Below are 23,876 nucleotides of genomic sequence, written 5' to 3' on the forward strand. Positions count from 1 at the left end.
CCTGAGCACACAATACTGCATTTGTCTTTTTGAACATGCAGCAGATTAAAGAGCTGGGCAGGAGGCAGATGTAGGCACACCTTTGATCTCTCATCCTTGGAGGTTAAGGGAGGGCAGACACCTGGCGGCTGCTGGGCTGGAAACAAAACACAGGCCTGGGCTGGAATTACCTTAATGGGAGCCACAGCTCCAACCGCAGAGGCAGCTGGAAGCACTGAGTGGGCACCGAAGGAAGGCAGCCCCGTGGCTGGGTAAGGGACGCAACAGAGTCCTAACGATGTGATTCAGGTTAGCTGGGTTGGTTAGGCAGAAAGACCTAGGAAAGCCGCCAGGAAGGACCAGGCAGCTGCATGAAGAAAAAAATGAAAAGTAAATCTTTTGTAAATAATGTTGCAAAACTTCCAGCCGTGCACAAATTCAGAAAGGCACTTTTGAGGGCAAAGAAAGGATTTGTAAACCTTTTTTCTCAGCGGAACTCTCTTTTGATAAAAGATGTCACCTTTGCACCAGGATGCTGTGAACGTTGTTAGTCAAAAAAACCAAAAGCAAAACAAAACCAAACCCGAGGCCCTGGGCTCGTGTGATTCCTCGGTGAAGCCGCACTGCCCCCTGGCGTTCGGGGGCCGCAGTTGCTCCGCCACGTGTAAAGCCCGAGGAACAACCGAGCAGGGGAACGGCGCAGCTTCCGGTTTCACTCTACCTGGAGGAACCTGTCTCACGGCGCAGGGTCGGAAAATAATAGCTCTAAACCTCAAATCTAGACCCGGTTTGATAAGACATGGAATAAAAATTTGAAATTAAGAATCCTTTCCTTGTCCATCCTCGGTGGAATCTCCTGAGCTGATCGAGGAGCTCTGGAAAGAAATTGGTCGGAGTCAAATCTGCCGGGTTTTCCTCGTAGGAGTGGTCACGTGAGTGGCGGCTGCCGCACACCTATTTTCAGGGCCACCTCAGACGTCGCCTGTGCTGTGAAACCTTCCCTGACTTCGCAGCAGTGGGCACCGTGCAGGTAGCCCGGGCCTCTCTGCGCCTCCGCGCCTCTGCCTCCGATGGAAAGTGAAAGTGGGGTGGGACCCGGTCGTCTGTCCCCAGCGAGACCGGCGTGGAGCCTGGCAGTGTCCGGAGCGGTAGCACGTCCTGGACTCTTTCGAAAGGAACCGGAGAAGACTGCGCTTGACCTCTGCTGCCATTGGCCGTTCTGACTCCAGTAACGGGACCTCTGGGAGTATCTCGGGGCCAGACAGGGCCCATCCGTCCCATTGCAGGGCAGAGCTCTACCCCCGGGGCCAGGCCAGAGGTGGAACACAGCTAGGAGCGGAAGTCAAGGGCACTCTTCCATGGCCCTGTTTCATTTTAAAGGAGCTCGGAATACCTCACTGTGACATGAACATGATTTTGAGCTGAAAGCATTTGAGAATAGGCTCTTTTCTGAACTCCCTTATCTGCCTAAAAGCAGAGCCTCCCAAAAGAACTCAATTGACATAAATCTCTTCCCCTAGAGTTTCTGCAACCAGGGAAGATTGACTTTATCACCAGAGAGAAGCCCGAAACACATCTGAACAAGAATTGTCACAAAACTTTAATATCTCCCATCTATTCTCCTACAGGCCCATTATCTTTCTTAAATGTAATTTTGAATTTGTTTTTCCTTAAGAGCCCTTCTTTCCCTCTCTTTCCCCTATTAAGATGGCATATAAGCCCCAAATCGTAAGCACCTTCTTGAGTCATCTTTTTCTGTGAACTCCTGTACTTACATGAATAAAAATGTCTTTTCTCCTGTTAATCTTGTGTAAGTTAAATTTTTAGCCTCCCCCAAACACTCAACCTAAAAGGGTAGAGGAAAATTTTTATCTCCCAGACTTTCCTCTGTGCCTTTGGCCAAATATTGGGCTCCACTGTGCTAAATCTCTGCTCAGGTCCTTAGAACTAGCTTGGCACTTTGTGCCAGGACATTCTCTGTTGGAGCGGGTATGGCAAATAAATCCACCATAAATCAGAAAGAAAATGGGGCTCCATGTACAATTCGATGTGCTAATATTTGTAGAATATCTTTGAACAAAGGCTGACAAATACAAGTGCTAGATAAGTTTTTTTTTTTTTTTTAATTTTTGAAATAGGATCTCGCTCTGTCTCTCAGGCTAGAGTACAATGGTGTCATCATAGCTCACAGCAACCTCAAACTCCTGCGCTCAAGCAATCCTCCTGCCTTGCCCTCCCAAAGTACCTGAATGACAGGTGTGAGCCACCACGCCCAGCCTAGACAAGTATCTATTAAATAAAAATGAATTGTACAATCTTGGTCTTTAAAACAAGACAAAGCAGACCACTTTTAGGGTTTCAAACCTTCTAGATATTTTTCTTATTTTACACTCCATGTTTAAATCTTGCACATATGATAGAAAAAGTGTATATTGTTTAAAAAGCTAAAATTTTTTATTGTTGGAAGAAGATGATCAAAGTGGGGATCATTTTAACTAACTTCTGAAGTATAACTGGGAGTGCATTTTAAACGTGTACAAGGCACCTTCAGACTTACGCACAATGGAATAGCTGGATGACTAGAGAGGTAAATGGTGCCAATAACCACTAACAATGGTGCAAAATTATACATCCTATGGGAGCCTAGAAGTACATATTCTTTTCTAAGAGAAGAATAGACTAGAAAATTGAGCCCTCTAATGCAATTTCAAAAGGCATACAATCATCAATGAGCCACATGGGGCTGGCAGAGTGCACTCTGACTTCCTGGGAATTTCACAGCATTCCAAGACAACCTGGCAACTGACAACTTCCTGGACAGCTGTTTCCCCCATTTATCCCCCCAGTTCTTTTTTTGGTAGTTGTCAGCTAAATCTTTACACGAGTGCAATATCCACTCTGCAGAAATACATTAATCTCAGAGGTTTTCATTTTCATTTGGCAAAGGATATGCAAGAATGGTGATTGACATTCTCGAAGCCTAAAAGTGAAAATTCAAGGGTATGTTTTCTACAAGCACAATGAAGCATGATATTGTAGTATTATTATCTTTATGAGAAATTTCTAAGCAATATTAATGTCTCTAAGTGTAAATCACAATTCTGATTCTACACGCTTGTATTAACCATACCCTGAAATTAATATTTGCCAACTGTCCTGTAAGCAAAATGTATAATACTTTCTTTGATCGATAAATCATCTAACATTAACTTTTCCATAACTAAGCAAACTGAGATCAAGGTCAATCTGTTTTATTTTAGTTTACCTTATTAAGAAAAAAATGAAGAGGTTAAGCTGCTCGACTCTTGATTGGAACTGTTCAATAGCCTCCCATTGCTCTTCGCAAAACTTACAAAATCCTTAATGTGGTTTACAACATTTCGGGTTGCCTGAGTGAGCCCTATTACTTTTAGTTTTGTCTTGGACCACTCTGATTGCTTCTCCCTCCTTCTCTCCCCTGCCAATCTCTGCGTTCTAGCTACTGGAACATTCTTTTGGTTACTTCACTTTTTTGTTCTCATTCCTGCCTCTGGCCTTTGCTCTTTGCTGTTCCCTTACTGGGAATTCAAGGAAAATACATTGCCTCTGAGAAGAGGCAATGTATTTTCCCTGATCACACAGCTCATGGTTACTCTAGGATCATGATACCCTAATATCTCTCTTTTTATAGCACTTGTAGCAACTGTAAAGATTATATGCATAAACATTACCAAAAAAAGAAGGTCTCAGATTATCTGCTCTTTGAAGTCAGGGCAGAGGCTGGGTCAGTGTTATTGCCGTGTCCTCAGGAGGAACCTGGTTCCTGGCACACTGTGAGAGCTCAGTAAATGCTTGTTAAATAAAGGGAAGGAATTATTAATTCCACCCAACTCTGAATTGGCAATTCATGTTTACCTGCCTCATGGCTGCACTTGAGTAGAAATGACAACCATGCCATGGGCGATGATTATTTAAGTGTGAGATGAAGCCAGTTGTTTTAATAAAGGTAGAAAAGAGATTTTGAACTTGTACTTCCCAAGAGCTTTTTAAAAAATTTTATTATTTTAACATTTATTTTTGTTTCATTTTATTTTTTTAGAGACAAGGTTTTGCTGTCATCCATGCTGTGTACGAGTACAGTGGCATGATCATAGCTCACTGCAGCCTTGAACTCTTGGGCTCAAGCAATCCTCCCACCTTGACCTCCTAAAGTGCTAGGATTATAGGTGTGAACCTCCGAGCCTGGCTCCCAAGAGCTTTTTAAACAGATATTTTCTTCCATATTTACTCAAATGATGGGAGCATAATCTTCAAGAGAACCTAAACTAATATAGTCTGGATGAAGTAATTCCATTTTTCAATAATTTATTTTAAAGAAATAATTATAGTTGCTTTTACCCTTGTCCCCATATAGTTTATTCCCAGCAGAGCAACAAGAATAATCCTTTAAAGACCAAGATCAGAGGCCGGCACGGTGGCTCACTCCTGTAATCCTAGCACTCTGGGAGGCTGAGGCAGGCGGATTGCTTGAGGTCGGGAGTTCGAAACCAGCCTGAGCAAGAGCGAGACCCCGCTTCTAATATAAATAGAAAGAAATTAATTGGCTAACTAATATATATAGAAAAAATTAGTCGGGCATGGTGGCACATGACTGTAGTCCCAGCTACTCGGGAGGCTGAGGCAGCAGGATTGCTTGAGCCCAGGAGTTTGAGGTTGCTGTGAGCTAGGCTGACGCCAGGGCACTCACTCTAGCCTGAGCAACAAAGCGAGACTCTGTCTCAAAAAAAAAAAAAAAAAAAAAAAAAAAAAACCAACAAAAAACCAAGATCATGTAACTCTTTTGGTAGAACCCAGAAATGGTTCCTCATTTACTCATAGTAGAAGTCAAATCCTTCCAATTGCCAACAAAGTCCTGTAAAATTCATGTTATTTATAAATTTTGTGTTATTTTTTTCTTCAGAATTTTCTACAATATTTGTTTAGAAAAAACAAAAGCATTATTAAAAAGAGAGGAGGGACATTCAGAAAGGAGCTTTGGAAAGTTAATATTGTTTCGTTATTGTCAAAAATAGGTTATGAAGACTCTAGCTGTTTTTTAAATGATTTTCTTAAATGGGAGAAAATGTGATCATCACTATTTAGTCATTGAGTTGCTTATTTCACACACACACACACATGCACACACGTGCAGACGCATATATCCACAAGAATTTGCTCTTTGACTTCTACATTCCTCTTTCTTAAGAGGTAATGAGAAACAGATAAAACCAAGGAAGTGTTTTAAGACTTTTAGAGAATTAGACTAGGTACTAGTTCTTACTTTGTATTTCTTTTGATGATGTCATTGTGTCCTCTCTAATTGTCTTGGCTTGACTGCTGCTGCCCATCAATAGTGCGGCAAGCGCCTCACCCACATCAGGGCAGATTCAACATGGAGGAGCTGGCAAGAACCTCTTCCGTGCCACTCCCTTTGCCCAAGTCCCTTCTCTTTCCCTGGCCGCCTGCTCTCTTCTCCCCACCCCCAGTGCCATGCCCTGGTGAACCCCTAGCTCCTCTTGCCTGGACCCTTTCACAGTTGTATTCCAACTGGTCTTTCTCTCTTCAGTCTTCTTCCTCTTTAATTCATTCTACATAGGAGTGACCTTTCTAAGGAGCATATTGCTTCCTTACCTAACAACAGCTATGAAGAATAGCTCCCTACTGCCAAAAGGATAGAGTTCAAGGTCCATCTCCTTAAAGATCTGTTGCTTCCCCAGTATCCCCTGTTCTTTGCCCTCTCTCTTTCCTTCACACACCACATACTTTCGTGTCTCCACACTTCTGCACGTGTGGGGAAAATTCCCCAATTTTCCATCTGAAAAATTTCTTTTCACGTTCAAGGCTCAATTTACTGCCTTTGATAGTGATGCCTTCCCAATCCTCTTCAGGCACAAATCCATCCCTCTACTGCATTCCTTAACGCTTTGTGCATCTCCACCGTAACCCTGCTGCACAGTGCTGTAATTCCCTATTGACGTTTCTATTGCCCTTAGCGACCTGTGCGTTCTGTTATAGGAAAGCACTGCTCCCACTGGCCACCTCGTGCTGCTGCTCTTTGGAAGTATTAGTTGATGAAAAACCTTGGTTGATTGGATGCTCATAAACAGACAGCTGTTCTAGTAAACAGCAAGTGGGATAACCATTGTTAGTACACAAATTTTTGTTATGAATGAGAGGAAGATGATAACTACTACTGGAAGTGCTGCCATCACAACTCCCATTACCACCTTTACTGCCCTACTATCTCCACCTTCCCCACCTCCATCGTCCCCACCTCCATCATCCTCATCTCCACCATCCCCATCCCCACCTCCACCATCCCCACCTCCACCATCCTCATCTCCACCATCCCCATCCCCACCTCCACCATCCCCACCTCCACCATCCCCACCTCCACCTTCCCCACCTCCACCATCCCCACCTCCACCATCCCCACCTCCACCATCCCCACCTCCACCATCCCCACCTCCACCATCCCCACCTCCATCGTCCCCACCTCCATCATCCTCATCTCCACCATCCCCATCCCCACCTCCACCATCCCCACCTCCACCATCCTCATCTCCACCATCCCCATCCCCACCTCCACCATCCCCACCTCCACCATCCCCACCTCCACCTTCCCCACCTCCACCATCCCCACCTCCACCATCCCCACCTCCACCATCCCCACCTCCACCATCCCCACCTCCACCATCCTCATCTCCACCACCTCTACCTTCACCATCCCCACCTCCACCATCCCCACCTCCACCATCCCCACCTCCACCTTCCCCACCTCCACCATCCCCACCTCCACCATCCCCACCTCCACCATCCCCACCTCCACCATCCTCATCTCTACCATCCCCACCTCCACCATCCCCACCTCCACCATCCCCACCTCCACCATCCCCACCTCCATCATCCTCATCTCTACCATCCCCACCTCCACCATCCCCACCTCCACCATCCTCATCTCCACCACCTCTACCTTCACCATCCCCACCTCCACCTTCCCCACCTCCACCATCCCCACCTCCACCATCCCCACCTCCACCATCCCCACCTCCATCATCCTCATCTCTACCATCCCCACCTCCACCACCTCTACCTTCACCATCCCCACCTCCACCTTCCCCACCTCCACTGTCCTCATCTCCACCATCCTCATCTCCACCGTCCCCACCTCCACCATCCCCACCTTCACTGTCCCCACCTCCACCATCCTCATCTCCACCATCCCCACCTCCACCACCTCTACCTCCACCACCTCTACCTCCACCATCCCCACCTCCACCATCCCCACCTCCACCATCCTTATCTCTACCATTCCCACCTTCATCATCCCCACCTCCACCATCCCCACCTCCACCATCCCCACCTCCACCATCCCCACCTCCACCATCCCCACCTCCACCATCCCCACCTCCACCATCCCCACCTCCACCATCCCCACCTCCACCATCCCCACCTCCACCACCTCTACCTCCACTATCCCACCTCTACTACCTCTACTCTACCACCTCCACCATCCCTACCTCTTGCACCTCCATCGTCATCATCAAGTCCACCATTATCATCAGCTCCCATCATTAGCATTTCTTGAGCACTGCCATGGACCAGGCACTGGGTTAGCTATTTTATATACATTATCTCATTCTATCTCTAAAATCTGACTACATGTGAGAAAACTGAAGCTCGGAGAGATTAAGTAATATCTTTTACAAATTACAGAGCTCCAGGTGGAAGAGTTTGGATTATAACTTGGGTCTCTCTGACCTCAGAGTCTGAGTTCATCATCACCTGGTAAAGTACCTCCTACATTCCATTTTCTTTAGGAACAGAGTCTATTCATTTTACTTCTCTTTGTAACTTTTCTTTCAGTGCTTTTCCCCCTGGTGACAATACAATAAATGTTGAAATTCAATACTGGATGTAAAAGTTGGTAGCCCAATTAACATCTAGCTTGCTTACTGAGTGCATGTGTATTTTAATTGAAAAGTGATCTCATATCATTAATAATTGGTTCTGATAATTTTTATAAAGTCTCCACTTTAAAAATAGTAACCTGGCTTTTCATCTCCTTTGCTCCTCACCTTAAATCCAAAACATTTTATTTTTGGTTTAAGATAGCAAGGCAAGGGAAATCTGAGATTGAAGACACCTATGTCTGTCTAAAAGTGTGATTGCAAAAGAAGACTATAAGGAGAAGATCAAAAGTAAGGAATAAGTTAAAGGGAAAATAATGAGTCCTGTATGTCACCTAATGCCCAGAAAGTTGAACAAATTTATGCAAAGAGAGTCCTCAGCACTGTTGTTTTCACTTAAAACTAATGAGAAAATCTACTACAAAGAACATCTATATCACCTGTCTTTGCACCTTTCCAGGCTACAAGCCATGAACACACAAAATTTTATATCAGGAAGGCAAACCTGTAGAGCCTTGTTCGGGAATACTAGCATGTAATGGGAACTTGGGGCTAATACATCAGATCTTCCTTGTTACTAATAAGTAACTCAGCTCAGCCCACAGCTTGGTTTTTCCTCATTCCTGGTGTATCTGCTCACTTCCGTCCCCTCCAGCTGACTCATCCCTGCTGCCCATTCCCACCTCCCTCTGACCTGCTTCACTGTGCACCTCCCCCAGTGCTTGCCCTCATACCCCATGCAGTGGTGTGCTGGCAAATGTTTAACAACAGGCTCTCTGAATGGGGGAACTTCTGAATTCTAACATTTGCTACATAGCTTGTTAGTACCTACCAACTTGACATCAATCAGCTAAAAAAAAATTCTTAAAACTTTCACAGTCAGCTCTCATGAGCCAGTATGAGTTGACTCCAAGGTCCTGTGGAATTCTTTTTCCTGTGAGCAAGGCCCTTCTTCCAAGGGACTTCCAAGTCTGAAGGAAACCAAGGACTTTTCCTTGATAATATGATTACTCTCAAGTCCTTGCTAATTTGAGGCTACTTCTCACCCTTTCAGGAGAAAAGATGGGGAGGTCAGCATACATAAAACAAACAAATATTAACTAATTAATTATAAAAAGTAACACATTTTTATGGTTTTTTTTTTTTTTTTTGAGACAGAGTCTCACTTTGTTGTCCAGGCTAGAGTGAGTGCCGTGGCGTCAGCCTAGCTCACAGCAACCTCAAACTCCTGGGCTCGAGCGATCCTACTGCCTCGGCCTCCCGAGTAGCTGGGACTACAGGCATGCGCCACCATGCCCGGCTAATTTTTTTTTATATACATATCAGTTGGCCAATTAATCTCTTTCCATTTATAGTAGAGACGGGGTCTCGCTCTTGCTCAGGCTGGTTTTGAACTCCTGACCTTGAGCAATCCGCCCGCCTCGGCCTCCCAGAGAGCTAGGATTACAGGCGTGAGCCACCTCGCCCGGCCATTTTTATGGTTTAAAATTCAAAATTCAATAGGGTGGTCATTGGAAAAGTCTCTGTCCTACCTGTGTTCCCAATCACTGGATTTCTCTCCCTGGATCCAATCAGTGCTTTCGGTTTTCACATTTATCAGCATACTTTTCCATTCCCATGGCCATTTCTGGATCATTTTTCTGTTACCACCACCTTTTATATTTTTAATTTGTAGCTCCTCAGTCAACTTGATACCACCATCCTTTAGACTCTCCTATTTTGAGGATAATTCTACTCATACCATATTCTCTGTCCGTATCTACTAACTTCCAGGGTTTTCTTCATCTTCGTAGTGACTGAAGCCTTCATCTCAGCCTCTGGGGTTTCAATATTCGCGCTTCTGGCCTCACAAATTTCCCCAACTTCACTGATCTTTATCTACACTCCAATTCCTCAGCCATCAGCCCAGTCACACCGCAGGCACAAGCATTTCTCAAAGCAACTAGGAGAGTAAAAGAACTCCCTTGGCCACAGTCCCTTTATCTCATGCCTTGATCACCCCTGCGGTTGTCCTGCACCTGCCCCACAGCCCTTTGGGAGCTCCAGCATGTCTTCTCTTTGCCCCAGCGATCTCCACTGGTTTCAATTGTTATGCTACCTGGCCCGGACCCTCAGGGTTAGCCATTTCAAGAAGAGCCTGCTCTGTCCTTTTACCTGACTACCACTTATATCTATTCTAAAATTACCTGTTACCTGCAGTGTATGTTCCTGGGGCAGTTCTGAAGCCATTTCTGTGCTTAAAACCCTTCCATGGCTTCCCAGGAATCCAGTGTGGAATTCTCAGCTAAATAGCCAGTGCTTTCCATGGTCTGGGGGGCTCCATGTCTCCAGTCCGTCTGTAACGATTCACTTCATGGATCTGATGCTTCAGTCAAATTCAGCTACTTGCTCTTGTTTGAATACATCGTGGGCATTCCCACCTCCAAGCCATTTGTTTGACAATGATTCCTTCTGCCTGGAATGGTCCCAGACCTCTGCCTAGTGAAGTCCTATAGATTCCTTAAGGCACAGCTCAAATCACATCTCCTTTTTATTTATTTATTTATTTTAGCATATTATGGGGGTCCAAGTGTTAAGGTTACATATATTGTAAATCACATCTCCTTTGCCAAGTCTCCTCTCATTTCCCCTTCTCTCCTACAAATTCTCATATTCCATTGTGCAAACTCCAGTAAAGGAAACTTTAAGCATTTTTTCTTCTATACATCACAATACATAGGATATTTGTATGGCAGATGCATGCGTGGGATGTGTCCAGCTCAGAGAGGATGGTCAGTGAAGAAGGAACAGCTGTAGCTACCACTGGCGACGCACACTTTAGTTGTGACAACTGTGCTCTTAATCAACAAGGCCCGGTCTGTTTGCAACAAATGTTGGGTTCTCATCCCCCGCCCACCCACCCCCCAACTGGGGTGGATTTTCACCTTTTCTCAGAAGCTCTTGCTGATCTCCATTCCCTTATGATTAATTATTCCTTAATTCTGTACTAGTTGACCTTCCCAACCTAAAAAAGAGTGAGGTCTCTGGAATTATAAAACTGCTTATATGACAACATCATTATTCTTTCTGTTGTGAGAGTCAGTAGCAACTTTTACTTCCTGAAAAGCCCAGCTCTGCCTTGAGTACACTCAACCTGGGAGGCCTCCTCTGGAATGACTAAGCACAAACCTCCAGGGAAGAGCGCTCGGTGACTGTCTGCAGGTTTTAGCATCCCTCATGGCTCAGCCGCCCCTTGCTCTGTGCCCTCCTGACCACGACGCCCACACACGTGCAGCAGGCAGTAGAGAGTATCATGGGCTACTGGATATTATGGGCCCAGGAAGTCTGTGGGGATCGGGCTCTTTAAGAAAGCCAACAGGCCGGGCGAAGTGGCTCACGCCTGTAATCCTAGCACTCTGGGAGGCCGAGGAGGGCGGATTGCTCGAGGTCAGGAGTTCAAAACCAGCCTGAGCAAGAGTGAGACCCCGTCTCTACTATAAATAGAAAGAAATTAATTGGCCAACTAATATCTATAGCAAAAACGAGCCAGGCATGGTGGCGCATGCCTGTAGTCCCAGCTACTTGGGAGGCTGAAGCAGCAGGGTTGCTTGAGCCCAGGAGTTTGAGGTTGCTGTGAGCTAGGCTGACGCCACGGCACTCACTCTAGCCTGGGCAACAAAGTGAGACTCTGTCTCAGAAAAAAAAAAAAAAAAGAAAGAAAGCCAACATAGGGACACGAGGTGTCACTGTGGTTTCCTTCTTTTAGCTTGTGGAAACATTTCCCAAGAAAATAGCATGGTCATGCCTCACAGGGGTCTTGGTTGAGGCTGTAGAATCTCTGTGGCTTCCCTCCCCCTAATGGATGGTGACATATCCATGGTCTCTGGTGGTGGCAGGCCAGTGGGATGGGCGGACAGACTGGCTGGAGAGCTCCATCTGTTTTCTCCATGGGACTGGGACCGCAGAATGGAGCAAAACAAAACCAAAAACTCACTCCCAATTGCTCGGGGCTCAATGAAGGAAATCACTGAAACAGCAGCTATGAACTCTGTCCGCAGGGCATCCACAGATGGATGATGGACAGCAGCAATGGCCACGCTGGCCACGGGCTTGAGGGCACAGGCTGGAACAGAGATCACACAGTCTAAATTTTCTGAGAAAGTCCTGATTTTAAATAATCTGTTTTGTTGTCAGGTTCTGTTCTTTCACTCCCAGGCTTAGTCATTGAAAACTTGGGGGGAAAATACTGTTTGACCCGCAGTCCTGCTCTCTATGAACAAATGCTGCCGTTCACACACTCGGGCCCGGGAAGATGCAGAAGGTTGAGTCTCTGCTGCAAGTTTTGGTTGCACAAGCCCCGTGAAATGTGAGTAGAGGAGGCAAAGGAGGTGAGATGAAGTCTGAAATCCCAGCTGAGCTGGAGAGACTCGAAACAGGGCAGGATTAACTGTGCCGCTCCGTGAGAGAAGAGAGAGGTTGGTTTCAGCTGGGGTCACAGACACACACACCCTGAGTAGGACATGGGGGCTGACAAGCATTCAGTTCGGCTGCTGGTTCCGGCACCAGAGTAGGGCTATGAATTGACACCATCCTAGGGAAATTTCCAGAGGTTTTAGGGGACTTGAAAACAACACTGCCCTCTCATTTTTTCCAGTTGTTTTCTTAAGGTCACAGATAATTTCTTGGGAGAAGCAATAGAAGGGCATTTCTCCTACTTGATTTGTGACCAGGAATATCAATGGAAAAGCATGTCCCTCACCAGGCTCTTCAGAGAGAGAACTATGCTTCCAGTCCCATAGAATGACAGCTATTTATTGTGATGCTAACAAAAATGTGACACATCTTAAAATTCAAGGTTATTTTTTATAACTGTCTTCTTCAAAGAACTCTGATCTCTAGTTACTTTTTATGTAGATGACAATGATTAAACGAAATTCTTATTTGTCCCCTCCAAGAGTGGCATATAAAATATTTACGTAAGTTGATGTTGCTGGAAAAATCTGCAGATTCCTTATGCTTGCATTCATATTTCTTTCTTTCTTCCCCCCATGCCAGCTGTGTGATTACAAGGAGACCACGGCATTTTGAAAAAAGCTCTAGTTTTTTTTTTGGAGACAGGGTCTTGCTCTGTCACCCAGACCAGAGTGCAGAGGTGTCATCATAGCTCACAGCAACCTCAAACTCCTGGGCTCAAGCGATCCTCCTCCCTCAGCCTCCCAAGTAGCTGGGACTACAAGTGTGTGCCACCACGTCCAGCTAATTTTTCTATTTTTTGTAGAGATGGGGTCTTGAACTCCTGGCTTCAAGCAATCCTCCCACCTCAGCCTCCCTAAGTGCTAGGATTACAGGCATGAGCCACCATGCCTCCAGTTTTAAAGTCCAAGGCCAGATGACCAATGTCTAGATACGTGGTAAAGAAGATACTTGAGAAAATATTTTGGGCCTGACCCTCTGTAGGTCTCTAGAAACCTTCCTTAGCTTTCTAATAAAGATGCTAGTAATTTATGAGTCAGAAGGCCTGGATTCGAGTCCTGATTCTTCTCTGACAAGGTGTTTGACTACGGTTAAATTATTTTGGTTTTAGTTGCCTCGTCTGTAAGGAGGCAGCTATTCTAGATGAACTCAGAGTCCCTTTCAGCTGCAGCATTCTGGGGACTGATGTAATGTGTAAGCTCTGGACTCTAACTGGGTTCTAAGAAAAGCAGTAGTAACTTGGGGTTCCTAGGTGCATTCTCATTTATGAGCATTATTTGATCCAAGACTAGTATCCAAAGCTTTAAGGAAAACATACATTGAGTGGCATATTTGGTGTTTTTTTTTTTTTTTTTTTTGAGACAGAGTCTCACTCTGTTGCCCAGGCTAGAGTGCGTGCCATGGCGTCAGCCTAGCTCACAGCAACCTCAAACTCCTGGGCTCAAGCAATCCTTCTGCCTCAGCCTCCCGAGTAGCTGGGACTACAGGCATGCACCACCATGCCTGACTAATTTTTTCTATATATATTAGTTGGCCAATTAATTTCTTTCTATTTATAGTAGAGACAGGGTCTTGCTCTTGCTCAGGCTGGTTTCGAACTCCTGACCTCGAGCGATCCACCCACCTCGGCCTCCCAGAGTGCTAGGATTACAGGCGTGAGCCACTGCGCCCGGCCATATTTCTTGTTGAATACTCTGATCAGTTATGGAGAATGAGCTGATGGAGGAAAGGCCAAATATAAAGAAAACATCAAGACATCAATTTAGTTTCCCTTTATAATAAACAACCCAAACCAAAAATATCAACAATACATAAACAAGAACTGTTCTGATACAATCCTATAAAAAAAAATAAGTGGCTTTACTGAAACCTAGCTGAGGTTGTATGGAGAAGAGATCAGTCTTAGAAAGCCTCCAAATCTATCAAGAGAGAAAGATTTTTTTTTCCATCTCTGGTTGGGATGATAAATGATGCATTTCAGTTCAGAAGCACAACTAAAAACTAAGGATGAAATAATAAGTGCTTAAGTGGGCTGGAGACAAATATCTCAATAGCAGCCGCTTTCCCCATATGAAAGTTGCGCAGCTGTAATGGGGAGCAGACAAGGATCATCATCACAGAGGAAACGAGGCATTAAGCAAATAATTAAAGAGTATTAAATCATCTCAGAGAATACTTGTAAGACTGTAGGAGGCAAACGTTGCTAGCCATATTGTTGAAAAATGATAGTAAGAAAAAGCGAAGGAAATACACTTAGTGTTTGGAAGGGAGTGTGGTATTGTGATCTCTTACTAGACCTATGTTTTTTAGTAAATTAAATCTCTCCAAGATTCTTAATTTTTTCATCTGTAAAATGGAGCAAGTAATATTTCCCGCACTGTGGCAACACAAGGATTGAATAAAGTTATGAATATAAAGCCCCCAGGACTGGTTCTGAACCATGAAATGGGTCAGTCATCGGGGCCTGTTATTATTCAAAAATAGAAACAAGGTGATTGACCCAGTTATTTGAACTTTATTCTACCACAGATGCGAAAAACATGCTGTAGGAGAAATGACAACTTGTTAAAATACCATGTATTCTAAATAGGATTGGGTAAGATATTTTTGTTTAAGCCATATTGTCTTGAAAATTAGTGATCCTCCACTTTCATTGTGTGAACCATCCACAAGAGGAAAAGCAGTTCACCCAAGGTTCTACCATATGCTGCAGGAACTAATCCTCTGTGAGAAGTGGGAGAAGCAAAGAATGGACTTGGGGGCACCCCTTCAGGGAGGCATTTGCTTACAGAGACTAGGCAGAACCCGGGGAGAGAGGAACTCTTTTCTTATCAGGAGAAAAATTGCTGAAATTCTGATTGAACAAGAAAAAAAAAATCACTTAAACCACACCTGTATGTATTACACAAGGCCCTCCTTAGCCATCAACATTGCAACCAAAGTTGTAAGAAGGGAAGGCCAATAACATAGTTTGCCAATTTATTTGATAAAGTCAAGCAAGGATTTGAACACAGTGAAAGTTTTCTAAAGATTATTTAAACGAGAAAGCTGTAAACACAGAGTATTCCTGTACTGGATTTTTCTTTTGGTAGCCACAGTTTAATGTTTAGCATTATTTATAAAGTGCTAACTTTCCCCCTAAACATTTGACATAAAAATATTGAGCATTGTTGAGAAGCCTGCATTGCCCTGTAAATAATAACCATATCTTCTGTTCTCCTTGATTTAGTTATTGCCTTGACATTTAAAAAGAATAAATTTAGCACACAGTGAAGCAGTAGATTTAAACATGATGTATCGGTAACTGAGAGACAGGAGTATGACAAAGGGCAAGCTGTATTTCTCAAGTATTCAGTGTCTCCTGGTGAAAATACACAAGTGTTACCCTTTAAATCCTCATGGTAAGACAAGAATAAACCAAGAAATCTAGGAGTGCTTTATATAAAACAAAATGATTGCCCTTCAAGGCTCTCGCCACCACTGTGTAATGATGTAGCAGCAAGGTTTACTGAAGGAATGCTCTGCAGGGGTGTTTCTTGGAAACCTGACCATTTTGGTCAAGTATGACACCTTTCCAAATGCACTAGGAATCTCTAACAGATCAATTAGGGAAGCGTGGAGGAAGATTGTTTATATAACTCTTGTTCTGAAAACTATAGCAAAGCACACTGGGAATAGTATTAGCAGAATTACTTAAAAGAATATGTTGGTTATGATAATAACAAATACTGCAGCTCAGTATATTATAGGGCATATGCAGTGTTCCTTTATATTAACGCAGTGGAGGCTTTATACAAGGGTGTTTCTTCCCTGCCAGTTTTCTTTTACCCCACAGGCCTTCACCATTGAACCAGAGACTTTAATTGCCTCCCGAAGGAGAGCGATCCAGCCTAGAGCAAAGAAATTATCGGTCAGGTTCTAAACCGACCTTTCAAATCTATATACAGTAGGGTACACACCCCACCCTCCAAAGGTGAGGAAGGTGGGCTTTTGCACCTAGAACAGATGTCAGATGTCGTAGGCAGGATAATGGCCTTTCTGGAGATGTCCAAGTCCTAACCCTGGGACCTATAAATGTCATCTTATCTGGCCAAAGGGACTTTGCAGAAGTGATTAAGGATCTTGAGATGGGGAGATTCTCCTGGAGGATTGGGGTGGGCCCGATGTAATCACAAGGCTCCTCATATCATTAACATTATCAAGAAGAATGAAGAACGTTTACTCTTTAAAACACGGAACTGAGCTCTAAATATATCAAGCTTATTAACTAAAGTTAATAAGTGAAAGAGGGAGGCAGGAGGGTCAGAGTCAGCGTGATGCAGGCAAAAGAGACTCCTCAGCCCTCCGCTGGCTTTGGAGATGGAAGTGGCCACAAGCCAAGGAATGCTTGGCCCTCCAGAGCCAGAAAAAGCAGGAAATGGAGTCTTCCCAAGAGCGTCCGGCAGGAAGATAGATCTGCAGACATCCTGATTCAGCCCAGTGACCTGCCTCAGACTTCTGACATTTCTGAACTCTGAGATGATAAATTTGCATTGTTTTAAGTCACTAAGTTTGTGATAATTTGTTACAGCAGCCATAGGAAGAGAACACAGGGACTCTCTCTCCCACTTTTGCATTCAGTTCACTTTGATGCACTTCAGCTTGTGCGTGACCAATTAGGAGAATTTTCTGATTATATTATTTAGTGTTCTCTGAATTAGCCTTTGTAAAATGGACAATGGAAGATGGTTCAAAATAATTAGGGATAATACCAATAATGTGAGCATAAGCAAATAAAATTAAAAAAAGGTTGACTTGCTTTGATATGACTCTTCATTAGTTACTTTATAGATTAAGCAGGATGATGATCTCACCGGTTCTAATAGGAAATTGGCTCCCAAATGGAACACTATCAAGGAAAATGAAGAACATTTGCTCTTTAAAATGAGGAACTGAGTTCTAAATATATCAAGCTTTATTAACTAAATTGTATAAGTCATCACAATGGAAAAGTACTTTTACAGCTACTCAAAGATTGAAGTTACAGCTATGAATAAAAAAAATGATTTGCAAAAACATATGTAATACTTTCACAATGAACGCCATCTTACAGTGCCTCTGCAGCATCTCGCCGCTGGTGGAGTACTTCCTCTCGGGAAAGTACATAACCGCTCTTCAAAAGGATTGCAGCGAGGTTGCCACTGCTTTCGCCTACCTGATGACAGATATGTGGCTTGGAGACTCAGATTGCGTCTCACCAGAGATATTTCGGTCAGCTCTTGGCAACCTCTACCCAGCGTTTATGAAAAAGACACAACAAGATGCTCAGGAATTCTTGATTTATGTCCTAAATGAACTACATGAGGCTCTGAAAAAGTACCACCGAAGAAGATCGTATGAAAAAAGATCTACCCAGAGATGCTGCAGGAAGGTGATCACCAATGAGTCGTCCATCATCACCCGGCTGTTTGAAGGGCAGCTCAACTACAGCATCGTATGTCTAAAGTGTGAGAACTGCACCTACAAGAATGAAGTCTTCACCGTCCTGTCGCTCCCCATTCCATCCGAATATGAGTGTTCCCTTCAGGACTGTCTCCAGTGTTTTTTTCAACAAGACACACTGACCTGGAACAACCAGATTCATTGCTCCTTTTGTGAAACCAAGCAAGAAACAGCTGTGAGGGCCAGTATTTCCAAAGCACCAAAAATAATTATTTTTCATTTAAAAAGGTTTGACATTCAGGGTACGATGAAAAGGAAGCTGAGAACAGATATTCATTACCCACTCACTAACTTGGACCTCACTCCTTACATTTGTCCAATTTTCCGGAAACATCCTAAATACAACCTATGTGCAGTGGTGAACCACTTTGGTGATCTGGATGGCGGCCACTACACTGCTTTCTGCAAGAACTCTGTCACCCAGGCCTGGTATAGCTTTGATGACACACGAGTCAGTGAGATTCCAGATACTTCAGTACAAACCGCTACAGCGTATCTCCTGTTCTATAGCTGCCAGCCCTTTTCTATACCTATACAAAAATGCAAGAGCTAGGAAAATGGTGTTTCCTCAACACTGCAAAACAAGCAATCAGAAACTGGTGGTAAAGTTTTGCGTTGTCATTAAACTCTTACAACTTACTTGCATCACTAACATTTTTAAGTCTTTCTAACATATAGTGCAACCTTTTATAAGGTTAGTCTATAGCAAAGAAGATTGAAAAAGGCAGTGTGAAGATAGTGCAATACTAATGGATAAAGGCCTTCAAAGCACTGTAGATTACATGTTGAGTTCAAGTTTCAAAATTCAATGTTTATTAGTGTGGATTTCTATCATAAAATATCTCATAATTGTATATATTCAACAAATTATTTTCCAAAGATACTTCATGGAGTTAAACAAAAATAATTTTTGTTCAAATGGCTCTGTGAACTTAAGAATGTGATCTGAAAATATTTAATTGATACAATAATTTAGTCAAGATGCTGTCTTAAACTAATTGTAAAACATGAAAAATTGACAAGACAACTTCACAATTCAGAACTCCTCCTTTAATCTTCTCCCTGAGAACCTGCTAATGGTGACATCTTTTAGAAGCATTTTAGCATCGTATTTTTATATGGAGTGTTTACTGACATTGTATACAGCAGCTGAGTCCCTGAGGTAAATGATAAATTCCAAGCTCCTTTCTCTCTTTTAATATATCACTCTGTAAAGATGTGGTTCATGTTGTACATAATGAATAATTCACTTTGCTATCCCTTTTTGCCTTAATAGTAAGAATTAATGTTCTTAATCCTAAAGAATTTTTGAGGACTCCGCTACTCTGAAGAGAATGAGTCTGGGTATTAAGTTATATCTTTGACTTCCAACTCTGAGAATCAGAAGTGCTATACAGAGTTCTGGTGTCAAATTGAAAGAACAATGGAATTGAGTCCTGATTCAACAGGATAAGTGCACTAAATTTAAAAACAATCTGGTGGGATAAAGTGTGGTATATAGTGTGTGTCTGTATAAAATCTATGGTTCTGTTGTCCTATGTTTCATAATACAACATTAAATTATTTTTCTCATAAAGATAAAAAAAAAAACATATGTAATACTTTCACAGAAAAAACTGAGAACTCAATGTCAAAAACAAATAAGCAAAACAAATTTTGTGCTAGGAAGTGAAGTATGTACATAGATGATAAAAATGGCCCATGAAAACAAATGGCCAACCTATGATTTTAAAAGAGAAATGCTGGCTGGGTGTGGTGGCTCACTTCTATAATCCTAGCACTTTGGGAGGCCAAGGTGGGAGGATTGCTTGAGGTCAGGAGTTCTAGACCAGCCTGAGCAAGAGTGAGACCCCGTCTCTACAAAAAAAAATAGAAAAATTAGCCGGGAGTGGTGGCACACACCTGTCGTCCCAGCTACTTGGGAGTCTGAAGCAGGAGGATCCCTTGAGCCCAGGAGTTTGAGGTAGCCGTGAGCTATGATGACACCACTGCACTTCAGCTGGGTGACAGAGCAAGATTCTGTCTCAAAAAAAAGAAAAAGGGAAATTCTGACCAAACATCAGCTCTTTAATAATGAGTACGATTAGCCCAAACCTCAGAGATGGTTTTAAAATTTAGTCACATTACAAGACAGAATTATTTCCCATCCAAAATGGAAGTGGTTAATGGTTATCAAATGTGAATTTTTGATTCATATGGAAGAATATGTGTTACCTAAAATCAGACAAAGATGTGAGATACAAAGTAGAAATCCTATACTGTAAGGGGAAGCAGAAAGCAGTAATCCTCAGAAACGAGAGGGACACAACCCTTGGGACGTCTTGGCAACCTGAGGTAAAGATCAATGAAATGTTGAAATGCTCATCAGTGAAAATGAAAATGTTGCAAATTATTAAAAAGAAAAAAGAAAAATCTGAAATGCCTGTTCATGTAAGGCTACTACAGTGTTTCAGAACAAACTTTAGAATGTTTCTGTTGGTGATATTTGCTTTCCTCCCATCCATTTAAGGTATTCTATTCTAGGTATTTTTTAAAAAGACAAAAAATGAAAGTAAGAAAACCCCTAAAACCCCAAAATAAAAAACAAAACTTACACACAGGCTACAGAATGGGTTAAAAGGGAGGCCCGGAGACATCTGGCAATGCTTGTGCTCCCCTCCCCTCCCCCATGGATGCTTCAGCCCGCATGTGAGCCTGGCCTTTCATCCAGCCCCTTTTCTGGTCTCCAGACCCTCCAAGGCCCTTTACTATTGACTACGCTGCAGGGACATCGTAATAAGAAACAGATTTGATGCTAGAAATGCCGTCGTGGGGATCCTCAGGCTCAGCTTATCCGCACTCAGCCTCCCCTTAGCGGCCCCACTTTGCCCCGTTTCCTGCGTTCCTGAAACATTGACACATACATCGGTCTCTCTGGAAAGATTTTCAAGTCCTGCCCCTGTGCTCTGTCTCCTCAAAGCACAATGTTTTTGCACACTAAAGCACTGAACAAATGTTTTTGCACACTAAAGCACTAAATTAAAAAAGAACCTTTGAAAAAAAAAATTCTGTGTATTATTTATAGTTGTATTATTTGCAATGCAGGATCTGTGGTTTCCAGAAGAATTTAAAATTCATTTATCTCTCTGCCCATGTTAAAACCAAACTATCCCCAAACCTCAGACTCTAATTGATATCTGCAAACAACAAGCCTTTTCATTAGCTAGATCAACAAAGTTAAAAACCTGGCTGCCAAACAAGCTTTCCTGTCCATTTAATTGTTAATGGATTTCTGAAATGTAACTTTAGATATCCCATCACCCGGGGTCAGGTTGCCCTCGTTTTGGTGACACTTTGAATGTCCGAAAAATAATCTCTGGCCTTGTATATATCAGACAACACGCATTATGTGTCCTTTTTAGCTGACCTGTCTTTCCCCTTCTCTAAATATCATCTAAGAGAAGTAATCAGCCGTTCAGCGGGAAGCTGGTATGTGTCAAGAATTGCTATCCACTTCAGCAAATCGGAACAGGAGTGATGGACAGAAAGGTCCATTTTTGTGTGTCTAGGACTAGGACACACACAAATATGCCCAGGCCCATGTGGCATAATTATTGTGTGAGTTATTTCCCAAATTGTAGGCCTTGAAAGACCCCTTCTGAGAGATATAAAAATATATCTTGGGGAAAAAAATGATTTTGTGGTTAAAGCAAGTTGGAAAATTCTGAATGGATTAGAATGACAAAAGTTTCTTTATTGTAGGGTTTCTTAGAGCCACCAATATGGTCATAAGCACTGTGATTTCCTCGACTTGTTAAGAGGTTTATAACATGTAACTAGGGTGAGATACACATTTTTGTTTTTAAATTTTTTCTAGAACACCTCATGAAATCCTGGAATACAGCTTAAGAAATGCTGAGATGCCGTTCCCTCCCTCTCCATTTTTTTTGGGGGGGGGGTGAAATTCCTCAACATTGTTGAGAATTTCTAAACTCTAAGATTATGAATGGTACCCTGGGTCAGGATTATTTTTTAACAATACCAAGGAAGGAGAGATTTGCCTTGACCTTGGTAAAAATCTTTAAGGATTCTAATGATTTGGGGACATCTTGGGGACATCACAAAAGAAGACTCGGGGCCTTTGATTGATTCTGAAGCCCCATGACATTTGAATGGCCGGCAATGACAGCTGATCCAATGAGGGGATCAAAGTGCCCAGAGGAAGTTCAGACTGATAGGAGCACATTTAAAGAACAGAGTAGTTTTAAGAAGAAATAAGGAAAGGAATGATCTTTTTTGTTTCCCCATTTCTTCCTCAAGTATTTCTTTGAAAGGGAATTCCTTACAATGTCTTTTTTTTTTTTTTGGTTTCTGTACACTGTATTTCTTTCCTTAAACTTCCCAATCTTAGGTTTTTCAACACTCCCAACAGAATTAGGCTCAATAGCTCATGCCACTACTCACTGGGGCCAAGACTTACAATTCAGATATGTTGACGGTGGCTGGGTTCTAATAATGTGAGGGAGAAATAAATATAACTTTGGAAAATGGTACAATATTAGCATGTTGCACAAAATAGGATTTGGTATGGATTGAAGGCATTTCTTGATAAAGGGAACTCCTTGCTCCCAGGCCAGAAGTTCCACAAGTAACAAGCTCATTTGAAAAAACATGAGTTGGATAAACTCAGATTACTCAGAAAAGTAAAATTAACATATGTATGACTTCCGGCAAGTAAACTTTTTTAATATCTTTAAATATTTGGGCCTGTATTAACATTTATTATTGTAATAATATAAAGATGAATACTGGTCTAAAAGACAACAGAAGTACTTGATAATTCCATCAAACAATAGCATTTAAAAACCTTATATACTTATTTATTTATTTAAAAATATTAATGGTGCAATAATGTTTTTGTTACATGGATACCTTTTATAATGCTTAGGTTGGGGCTTTTAGTGTGTCTATCACCTGAACAGTACCTGATAAAACAATATTTTTAAGAAGTCTTGTGGAATGAGTTCATTTAGTATTTCACATAGGGATGGATAAGTAGAAAATCTTGAAACTGCATAATGGCAGTTCATATTTTTCGCCAAATGTGCTCATGTTAATGTTTTCTTTAGTTTGTCTTCATCTATAAAAAGCTACCCTTAGGAGGACTCTGAAAAATTTACTAATTATTTTAACATATCATCAAAACAATACCAAGGGAAACAAATTTCTGGCTGTTTGTAAGCTGCCTCTGGTAATGTAATTTAGCTCAAGATCAAGGGTTAAGTGCCTTTTACCAGGGGAGAGAAGGAATCATTTCCATTATGTATATTTTTGGGAGTGTTTTTTATTACTAATACAAAATGAAATGGACTTTTACCTCTTGCAAACCATTAGCAGTTGTGTATGTGCATCCAAAGCACATTATGAGTCAATTATCAAGTTCTCATGGTCTCCAGGGTTCAAATGCAATTTTATCATTTTAATTAGTAGTTTATTTTTTTACCAAGCATCAGAGTGTCATATAATAATGTACACTATGGCCTATCCCCACTCTTAATTAACAGTGGATAGAGAGGTTAGTTCTTCTAGGTCGTTGAATACCTTTTCCCATTTATTTACATGGGCAGTGGTTCAGGTCTTGGGAAGTCAACCCTGTTTCTATGACGGAGGGCCGAGTGGGCAGGTTTGGCTGAGAACTGCATATGGCAGCTGTTTGCTAACTACTCAGCACTTTGAAGTTTCAAAGCACTCTCCTGTTATTGAGTTCATCTCTGTAGGAGATGGATATTATCTCTGAATTACTATAATGAACTAACCTCCCTTATTAACTTTTCTCCTTTTTTAGAAAATCGAGAAGCAGTGTCTCTGGAAATTCACCCACATTTTCTTGTATTCCAGAACTAGCAAATGAGGCCGGCCTGCAGGCAATGCAGAGCCAGGAGCTAGGTTAGTGATTCTGGACTTGGAGCTTCAAGACCCTGCTTATGTTGGTGACTGCCATGCAGCATGGCTGTCACTGAGCCAGCACTCAAATCCCTGTTGAAGCTCTTCAACTCT

At 42.5% G+C, this 23,876-nt stretch overlaps 1 protein-coding gene and 1 pseudogene across 24 annotated transcripts in view; one reads left to right on the forward strand and one right to left on the reverse strand.

The window, feature by feature from the left end:
• The window catches only part of DLGAP1 (DLG associated protein 1), an 882,341-nt gene that overhangs the window by 148,743 nt on the left and 709,722 nt on the right, over positions 1 to 23,876 (reverse strand). The window lies entirely within an intron of this gene.
• Positions 17,401 to 18,479, forward strand: LOC142861637 (ubiquitin carboxyl-terminal hydrolase 50 pseudogene; annotated as a pseudogene). Its single transcript, XR_012912860.1, has one exon. The product of XR_012912860.1 is annotated as a ubiquitin carboxyl-terminal hydrolase 50 pseudogene (transcript).

This window comes from Microcebus murinus, chromosome 17, assembly GCF_040939455.1.
Source record: "Microcebus murinus isolate Inina chromosome 17, M.murinus_Inina_mat1.0, whole genome shotgun sequence".
In the NCBI taxonomy this organism is placed as follows: Eukaryota; Metazoa; Chordata; class Mammalia; order Primates; family Cheirogaleidae; genus Microcebus; species Microcebus murinus.